Genomic DNA, 8,499 nt, shown 5'->3' on the forward strand with positions numbered 1-8,499 from the left:
TTGTGGGAGTATGGGTTCGAGTCACTTCTGGGGTGTGAGTTTTCAGTTGTATATAGTCCTGGGGACCATTCAGGCTTGTTTGCATTTGTGTTCCTCACGTGTGCCCCAAAGAATGAGGTGATTTGATAAAATGCTATGCCCAAGATTACCATCCGAGTGCCGGCGGGGAAGTGGTTCATATAGCCTCGGCTATCACTTCCTTATGTCCGGTCGTGATGGTCAAGCGGATTAAGGCGTCCCTGTACATACCAGTTGTGGGAGTATGGGTTCGAGTCACTTCTGGGGTGTGAGTTTTCAGTTGTATATAGTCCTGGGGACCATTCAGGCTTGTTTGCATTTGTGTTCCTCACGTGTGCCCCAAAGAATGAGGTGATTTGATAAAATGCTATGCCCAAGATTACCATCCGAGTGCCGGCGGGGAAGTGGTTCATATAGCCTCGGCTATCACTTCCTTATGTCCGGTCGTGATGGTCAAGCGGATTAAGGCGTCCCTGTACATACCAGTTGTGGGAGTATGGGTTCGAGTCACTTCTGGGGTGTGAGTTTTCAGTTGTATATAGTCCTGGGGACCATTCAGGCTTGTTTGCATATATATATATATATATATATATATATATATATATATATATATATATATATATATATATATATATATATGCATGCACGAACACGCACACACACACAAACACGCACACACACACACACGACGTATAAACCTTTCACTCTTTTGGTCTACACTCTCTCATGCCAACAATCATTTATCACATCCAGACAAAAAGAATTAAAAAATGGCTTGACCCATTTTTATATTCGTGGTGCACGCTCCCCTGCCACCCAGAATTCCTCCCCCCTCACAACGCTCCAGATGTTGAGAGAGGCAAGACAATGTCATTCACAATACTTCCTATTCCATGCCAATTCGGTCAGTATGACGAGCGTCATATGTGTCAAATTAGTTTGTGTCTATCGTGAAAACATAGACAAGGCACCTGACCTAACGAGGTAGATAGATGGATGTTTATTTCGTACGCTGAGGTCTATGGCGTAAAGGGAACTTATGGCTATATAGTACTTAGAAGAGGTCAGGAGAGGGATACACAGCACTGCTCCTGTGCCAGGTAAGTCCACTACGGGCTCACCATAGCCCGTGCTACTTGCCCCGCTCCTGTGCCAGGTAAGTCCACTACGGGCTCACCATAGCCCGTGCTACTTGGAACTTGTTCCGAGTAGCTGAATCTATAACAACAACAGTATTTGGGATGGGACCGGGGGGGGGGGGAGAAGGAATGGTGCCCAACCACTTGTGGACGGTCGGGGATTGAACGCCGATCTGCATGAAGCGAGACCGTCGCTCTACCGTCCAGCCCAAGTGGCTGGGCTCTATGGCGTCAGAATACCGGTGCATTAAAGCGCGAAAAGATGTGGCCATAGATGGTCCTACTGTGAAGTGAGGCTTCCCCCACACTTCTGCGCTGAGGAAGTCAATGTCAGCTAATGAATGATTCAACATGAACAGCTGAATCAAACGGAGGCAATATAAATCAATCAACACAGATAAGAAACTGAATAGATCAATAAATAAAAAATTGGCAAATATATGAAAGCTAGCACAAGCCCTGAGATGAGAGGAGGAAAATAAAGAATCACTGTTAGGCTTTTAATATTTATTATTTATAACTCTGAGCACAATACTTTCGAAAGATTACAAAATATAGAACCATATACATTGTGTCCTAACTAATTGGGGAAATGTATGGACAAAGGGAATAATAACAATTATGAGACATTGAAGTCATACAAATAAGAATTTAACCCAAAATAAATGTGCAATCGTAATGTTCTTTTGATCGACTGGGCACCACGATCCCCAGCTCAAGGTGTGATCAACAAGGAGGCCCGGATGATAGCCAGGATTCATCAAGGGCTTACGAAACATGTGCATCTTTCCTCGATCATATAAAATTGATTGATATATTGCCATAGGCTATATTTTCTGGAATGGACTTGATCATTCTCGAGTTAGGAAGATATAAAGGATTTATCGGGAATGTTATAATGGTATATTGGTGACTATTTTGTTACTAAAGGGTGTAGTAATGGTTAATAGGGTAGTAACCCATTATAAAATGAAATTACTTTTTACGTGAGATGGTCATAACATAATGGTTATCTTTACCAATAAATTTGACTTCACTAACTATCTCACCATCACAGAAGTCCTCTAACATAATATACTAAAAAAAAAAACTGAAAATAATGCGCCTAATTATTTCAAACAGGAAATAGCTTCGCGAGAACCAATGAATTAAATATATTAATTTCCCTGTTAATCTGCATGACCTAACTCAACTTTCGAAAGATGTATGCCCGTGAAAATATTATATATATTTATCGAATATCAAAACACTGAACGCCTCTTACACAAACCCATCTTAAAAAAATAACTACATATATTACAATTAAAGTTTAGGGGACGAACGATATCGTCAATTGTTAGTATTGTAGTCTTGTTATTGTAAATATTGTCAGCTGTTGAACGTCAACATGAAGTGTCCTCAACAGGTCAGAGAATCTCGGCTTCATAATGTCGCTGTTTAAAGGTGAACCAACGCGTGAAAAGTGTCAAGAAACTCGACAATAACTCTTGAACACTTAAGTAACGAGCCGCTGAAGAAGACTTAGATTTATATAGTAAGAAAAAGTGATTTATTTAGTGATTATCAGTGACGGAAGGCCCAGCTGGAGTGAACTGTTGCCACCAGTTGGTCTATACATTATTATATGACTGACCAACAAATTAATTTATATTCGTGACATTTATAGTGTGATATGTATAGTGTGACATATATAATATAAAATATATATATAAAGTTGGGTTTTATATGTTTGTGGTGATATATAAGCGAGTGATTTACATTGTACATACTTACATTGTTTACCGTGACGTCACCGTCGCCACGTGACCACAAGGTAAGGACCAGAAGGAACTTGTAAATAATTAATCACCATTTATGTGACAATTTCAATACAGTGAAGTGCCTCACACGACTGAGAGCTGGTTGAGAGTGTCTCACACGACTGAGAGCTGGTTGAGAGTGTCTCACACGACTGAGAGCTTGTTGAGAGTGTCTCACACAACTGGGAGTGTCTAACACGACTGAGAGCTGGTTGAGTGTGTCTCACACGACTGAGAGCTTGTTGAGAGTGTCTCACACGACTGAGAGCTTGTTGTGAGTGTCTCACACGACTGAGAGCTTGTTGAGAGTGTCTCACACGACTGAGAGCTTGTTGAGAGTGTCTCACACGACTGAGAGCTTGTTGAGAGTGTCTCACACGACTGAGAGCTGGTTGAGTGTGTCTCACGCGACTGAGAGCTTGTTGAGAGTGTCTCACACGACTGAGAGCTTGTTGAGAGTGTCTCACACGACTGAGAGCTTGTTGAGAGTGTCTCACACGACTGAGAGCTTGTTGAGAGTGTCTCACACAACTGAGAGCTTGTTGAGAGTGTCTCACACGACTGAGAGCTGGTTGAGTGTGTCTCACACGACTGAGAGCTTGTTGAGAGTGTCTCACACGACTGAGAGCTTGTTGAGAGTGTCTCACACGACTGAGAGCTTGTTGTGAGTGTCTCACACGACTGAGAGCTTGTTGAGAGTGTCTCACAAGGCTGAGAACTTGTTGAGAGTGTCTCACACGACTGAGAGCTTGTTGAGAGTGTCTCACACGATTGAGAGCTTGTTGAGAGTGTCTCACACGACTGAGAGCTTGTTGAGAGTGTCTCACACGACTGAGAGCTTGTTGAGAGTGTCTCACACGACTAAGAGCTTGTTGAGAGTGTCTCACACGACTGAGAGCTTGTTGAGTGTCTCACATGACTGAGAGCTGGTTGAGAGTGTCTCACACGACTGAGAGCTGGTTGAGAGCATCTCACAAGACTGAGAGCTGGTTGAGAGTGTCTCACACGACTGAGAGCTTGTTGAGTGTCTCACACGACTGAGAGCTTGTTGAGAGTGTCTCACATGACTGAGAGCTTGTTCAGAGTGCCTCACACGTGGATTTAATGTTAAGTTTCTTGAACGATGAGACTATACAAATGTTGTACTATTCCTCTCTTTCTCTCTCTCTCTCTCTCTCTCTCTCTCTCTCTCTCTCTCTCTCTCTCTCTCTCTCTCTCTCTCTCTCTCTCTCTCTCTCTCTCTCTCTCCTCCCCCCTTTTGTTTCTCGGGAATTGGATGCTGCATCTCTGTAATATTGTGTAGTGCTCCGGCATGTGTGTTTCTGAGCTTGTATCATACGGTCTTGAAGACTGTCATATGCTTCATATATCTCTATCAGCTTGCGTGATGCTAAGTCTCTCTCTCAGCTTGTGTGATGCTGCATCTGCTTTTCGGCTTGTTTTATAGAATTTTCTATCTTTTGTATGCATGAAAGCTCTTGATTTTGTCTCGAGAGCTTATATATATATATATATATATATATATATATATATATATATATATATATATATATATATATATATATATATATATTAGTATATTTTGGTAGCCGTCTTTCTTGTAAACATATGTTGTTAAATATGACCGAAAAAGTGAGATTAATAATTCTAACACGAATATTTTCTCAATATTTCTTATGTTTCTTTTTACTGTCGATGGTAATTGAAAAATCAATTCTCCAAAATTCATTTTTATTTCTAGTCTGACGCGACGCTTGAACGCGTTTCGTAATAACTTATTACATTTTCAAAGACTTTATTTTACACACACACACAACTATAACCTGAAAACACTAAACAGAGTTTTACTTATACTAACACTAAACAGCTTATCCGTCTTACTTATACTCGCAATTGGGTGAGGTGATATGGTGCAACAGTTTTGGATGAGATGAACAAACTTGTGACAAATACAAGACAGAACACGAAACAATGGGTATTAGTTGGAAATTGAGAGCATAAGAATGGAAGTAACTGCCGAGGGCTTATTGGCCCATACTTCCTCTTGATGCTTCTATATTGGTACGGAGTCTTGAAGTGGGGTAGAATATAGTTGTGCACCCACAACTCTACCAACAACTTCTACCCACTTGAAGACTCCGAACCAATAAGCCCCGGAAGCACCTCAAGGTATGGTCTGGTTGTGGGTGGAAGGAAGGAACTATCAGAGGAAAGCACCAAGCCATTACGACTATATAGCACTGGGAAGGGGTCAGGATAAGGATTTGGGATGGGACGGTGGGAAGGAATGGTGCCCAACCACTTGGACGGTCGGGGATTGAACGCCGACCTGCATGAAACGAGACCGTTGCTCTACCGTCCAGCCCAAGTTGTTGGGGAGGTTGTGGGTGGAAATTGTGCTTCTTTGATGGAGCCTGGTTGCCTGGGGTCGTGTCAGCCGGCTCAAGAGAAATGTTTCTTGTCTAAATACTGAGACCGTCGGGGCTGACAATCCCCCAGATGGCCAGGTGAAGACGGGGACGACATTTATCTTTTTCAAGGCGTTTCCCATCGTGACTCTGAGATGGAGATAAGAGAGAGTTTAGTGAAAATCTAATTGTTTCTTTCCGAATTCATGGAGTATTATCTTCTGCCTCTACATTTTTTTTTGGGGGGGGGAAAGAGTTGGATAAGATATTGTGATGATTATTGTTCATTTTACGTATATGACGTTTGGCGCAATGGTTTGAGCCTTACACCAGGACAGCATACCTGGGTTCGATTCCCTGGTAAGACTAGACGTTTCCTTGGTGTTGATGCTTCTGTTAACCTTGCAGTACACAAGTTCCCGGGTTCCTAGACAGGGAGGAAGTTCGACTTGTGACCGTAGAATGGAAGGTAGTATGATTCAGTACAGTAGACTGGGAGATATACATACTATATACACAAAAAGCAGTTTTTTTCTAATTTTCGAACACTTCTTGTTCGTATTTCTTATACATCTCGACTGGCCAATTATTGCCAGTCAAGATGGTCGTTGCGGGAAGGGTGATTGGGCTGTTAGTGTTGACTAACAAGACTCAAGACCTTAAAAACATATTACGGAAAATGTAATAATTTTAGGGAACCAATTAGGTTGGGCTGGGCCATATAGCGACTGACTTTAACCCCAGGATGCAACCCACAACAGTCGGCTAAGTCCCGGGTGAACGGAGACATCAGGTGGTAAGGAAGCCTGCCCAAATGTCCCCGGCCAGCGTGGGAATCGAACTCTGGTCCATTCGGTTGTGAACCAACTGAACCATATTTATCATATCTTCAGAAATGGTCTCAGCATGTTGTTGTTGTTGTTTTTAAGATTTGTTACCTGGAACATACAGTTCCAAGTAGCACGGGCTATGGTGAACCCGCAGGGTCTGAACAGTGAAGACTCACGGGTCCTGTAGCACAGTGGTCTGCGTCCTATAAGCACGCATTCGGGGGGATCCGGGTTCAGAACGTTTGGACACGATTTCTTTCAATTGATGCCTCTGTCCACCTAGCAGTAAAACAAGTACCTGGGAGTTATGGAACTGTTGTGGGATGCATCCTGCAGAAAGTCAGTAGTTGGCCCTAGGAAGGGAGGGGGAGGGGGGGTGAGGAGCTGGATAAGCCTACAGGCTACCCCCCCCCCCCCCAAGAGAATCACAGCAACAAGGTTATCGCGTATAACCGAACACAATTACGGGCTCACCATAGCCCGTGCTACATAGACAATTCGTTCTGAGTAGCTGAATCTAAAATAACAACTCCCCAAGACTGGAAACCTCTTCAAGGAGCATCAGCTTGACTTAGAGAAATGCTTTATTATAAGATCACACCGCGGCCAAATGGGGGTATTTGGCCTGACCTTATCAGGGGGGCGGCGGGGGGGGGGGGGCTCTCTGGAGGTTTTGTCTGGGGGCCAGACAATAATGTGGTGATGCAGGGGGACAGTTTGGCACTGGTCTGTGGCACCAACGATGCCGCTACACGCTAACTGCTCGTTGGCAAGCCACTCCTCATCAACCAACCAACGGCTCACTTTACCCTAAACCACGAGTTGGGTAGTTAGCGAGAGTTGTGGTTGCTCTTACTGGTGGAGAGTGGTGGTGGTGGGGGGAGATGGTGGTAGGGAGGGTGGGGGATAGTGGGGATAGAAGGGATAGTGGTAGGAAGGGTGGTGGATAGAAGGGATGGTAGTAGGGAGGGTGGGGGATAGTGAGGATAGAAGGGATGGTGGTAGGGAGGGTGGGGGATAGTGAGGATAGAAGGGATGGTGGTAGGGAGGGTGGGGGATAGTGGGGATAGAAGGGATGGTGGTAGGGAGGGTGGTGGATAGTGAGGATAGAAGGGATGGTGGTAGGAAGGGTGGTGGATAGTGAGGATAGAAGGGATGGTGGTAGGGAGGGTGGTGGATAGTGAGGATAGGAGAGATGGTGGTGGGGAGGAGAGGATGGGACATTTGGTGGTGGTGTGTGAAAGAAAAATATAATGAATGAAGATGATGGTGAAAAATACAGGTATTTAAGATCAGAATCAATAGTGGTGGTGGTGGTAGTGGTGGTGATTGTGGTAGTGGTGGTGGTGGTGATTGGGGTAGCGGCAGTAGTGGTGGTAGTGGTGGTGATTGTGGTAGCGGCAGTGGTGGTAGTGGTGGTGATTGTGGTAGCGGCAGTGGTGGTGATTGTGGTAGCGGCAGTGGTGGTGATTGTGGTAGCGGCAGTGGTGGTGATTGTGGTGATTGTAATGTTTATAACCTAGTAACATTACCTGGTTGACTCACCTGTTTACATCCTGATACAAGCAATTATAGACACTAATCAGGAAAAAAGTTGTTTGGATAAATAATTTGTATTATGCTTGTAAACAAAGCTGTTTATACACATTTGAATCGATCGATTATATAACGCGGTATATGTCGCTTTTACTGGTATTCAACTGTCCTAGTCGGTACAGCCATCGCTTCGCTCTTTGCGGAGTCGGCGTTCGATCCCTGATGTTCCTAGTGGTTAGGGCACCTTTCCTTTACTCGGTCCTCATATCCCAGCTCCTTGTCCTCATATCCCAGCTCCTTGTCCTTATATCCCAGCTCCTTGTCCTCATATCCCAGCTCCTTGTCCTCATATCCCAGCTCCTTGTCCTCATATCCCAGCTCCTTGTCCTCATATCCCAGCTCCTTGTCCCCATATCCCAGCTTCTTGTCCTCATATCCCAGCTCCTTGTCCTCATATCCCAGCTCCTTGTCCCCATATCCCAGCTTCTTGTCCCCATATCCCAACTCCTTGCCCCCATAAGACTACTGCATGTTTTCGTACAAGCAGGCGTGGACAGAAGGTCTCAAGCACGGCCAGTCTCTGCCTCTCGTACCAGTTCACGTACAGGAGGGCACAATGAGAGCCCCCCAAGAGCCCTGAGCCCCCCAGGGCCCTGAGCCCCTGGGGGGAGGGGTGCCTGAGCCCTAAACCCCCCCCCCCCCATCGGTTATTCAGAGAACTCGCGCAAAAACATCGAACTTTCTAGTGTATTTCGCGGAAGCTCAAAGG

The 8,499-nt window shown here is 44.7% G+C and overlaps 1 long non-coding RNA gene across 1 annotated transcript in view; it reads left to right on the forward strand.

Annotated features, from left to right (window-relative positions):
- Positions 1-2,544: 2,544 nt before the first annotated feature.
- LOC138356177 (uncharacterized) overlaps positions 2,545-8,499 on the forward strand; it is a 78,763-nt gene continuing 72,808 nt past the window's right edge. Inside the window, exon 1 of the long non-coding RNA XR_011224244.1 lies at positions 2,545-2,970. This is a non-coding gene — a long non-coding RNA (uncharacterized lncRNA). The remainder of the gene's footprint in view (positions 2,971-8,499) is intronic.

The sequence above is a fragment of the Procambarus clarkii genome, chromosome 70 (genome assembly GCF_040958095.1).
Source record: "Procambarus clarkii isolate CNS0578487 chromosome 70, FALCON_Pclarkii_2.0, whole genome shotgun sequence".
Lineage (NCBI taxonomy): Eukaryota > Metazoa > Arthropoda > Malacostraca > Decapoda > Cambaridae > Procambarus > Procambarus clarkii.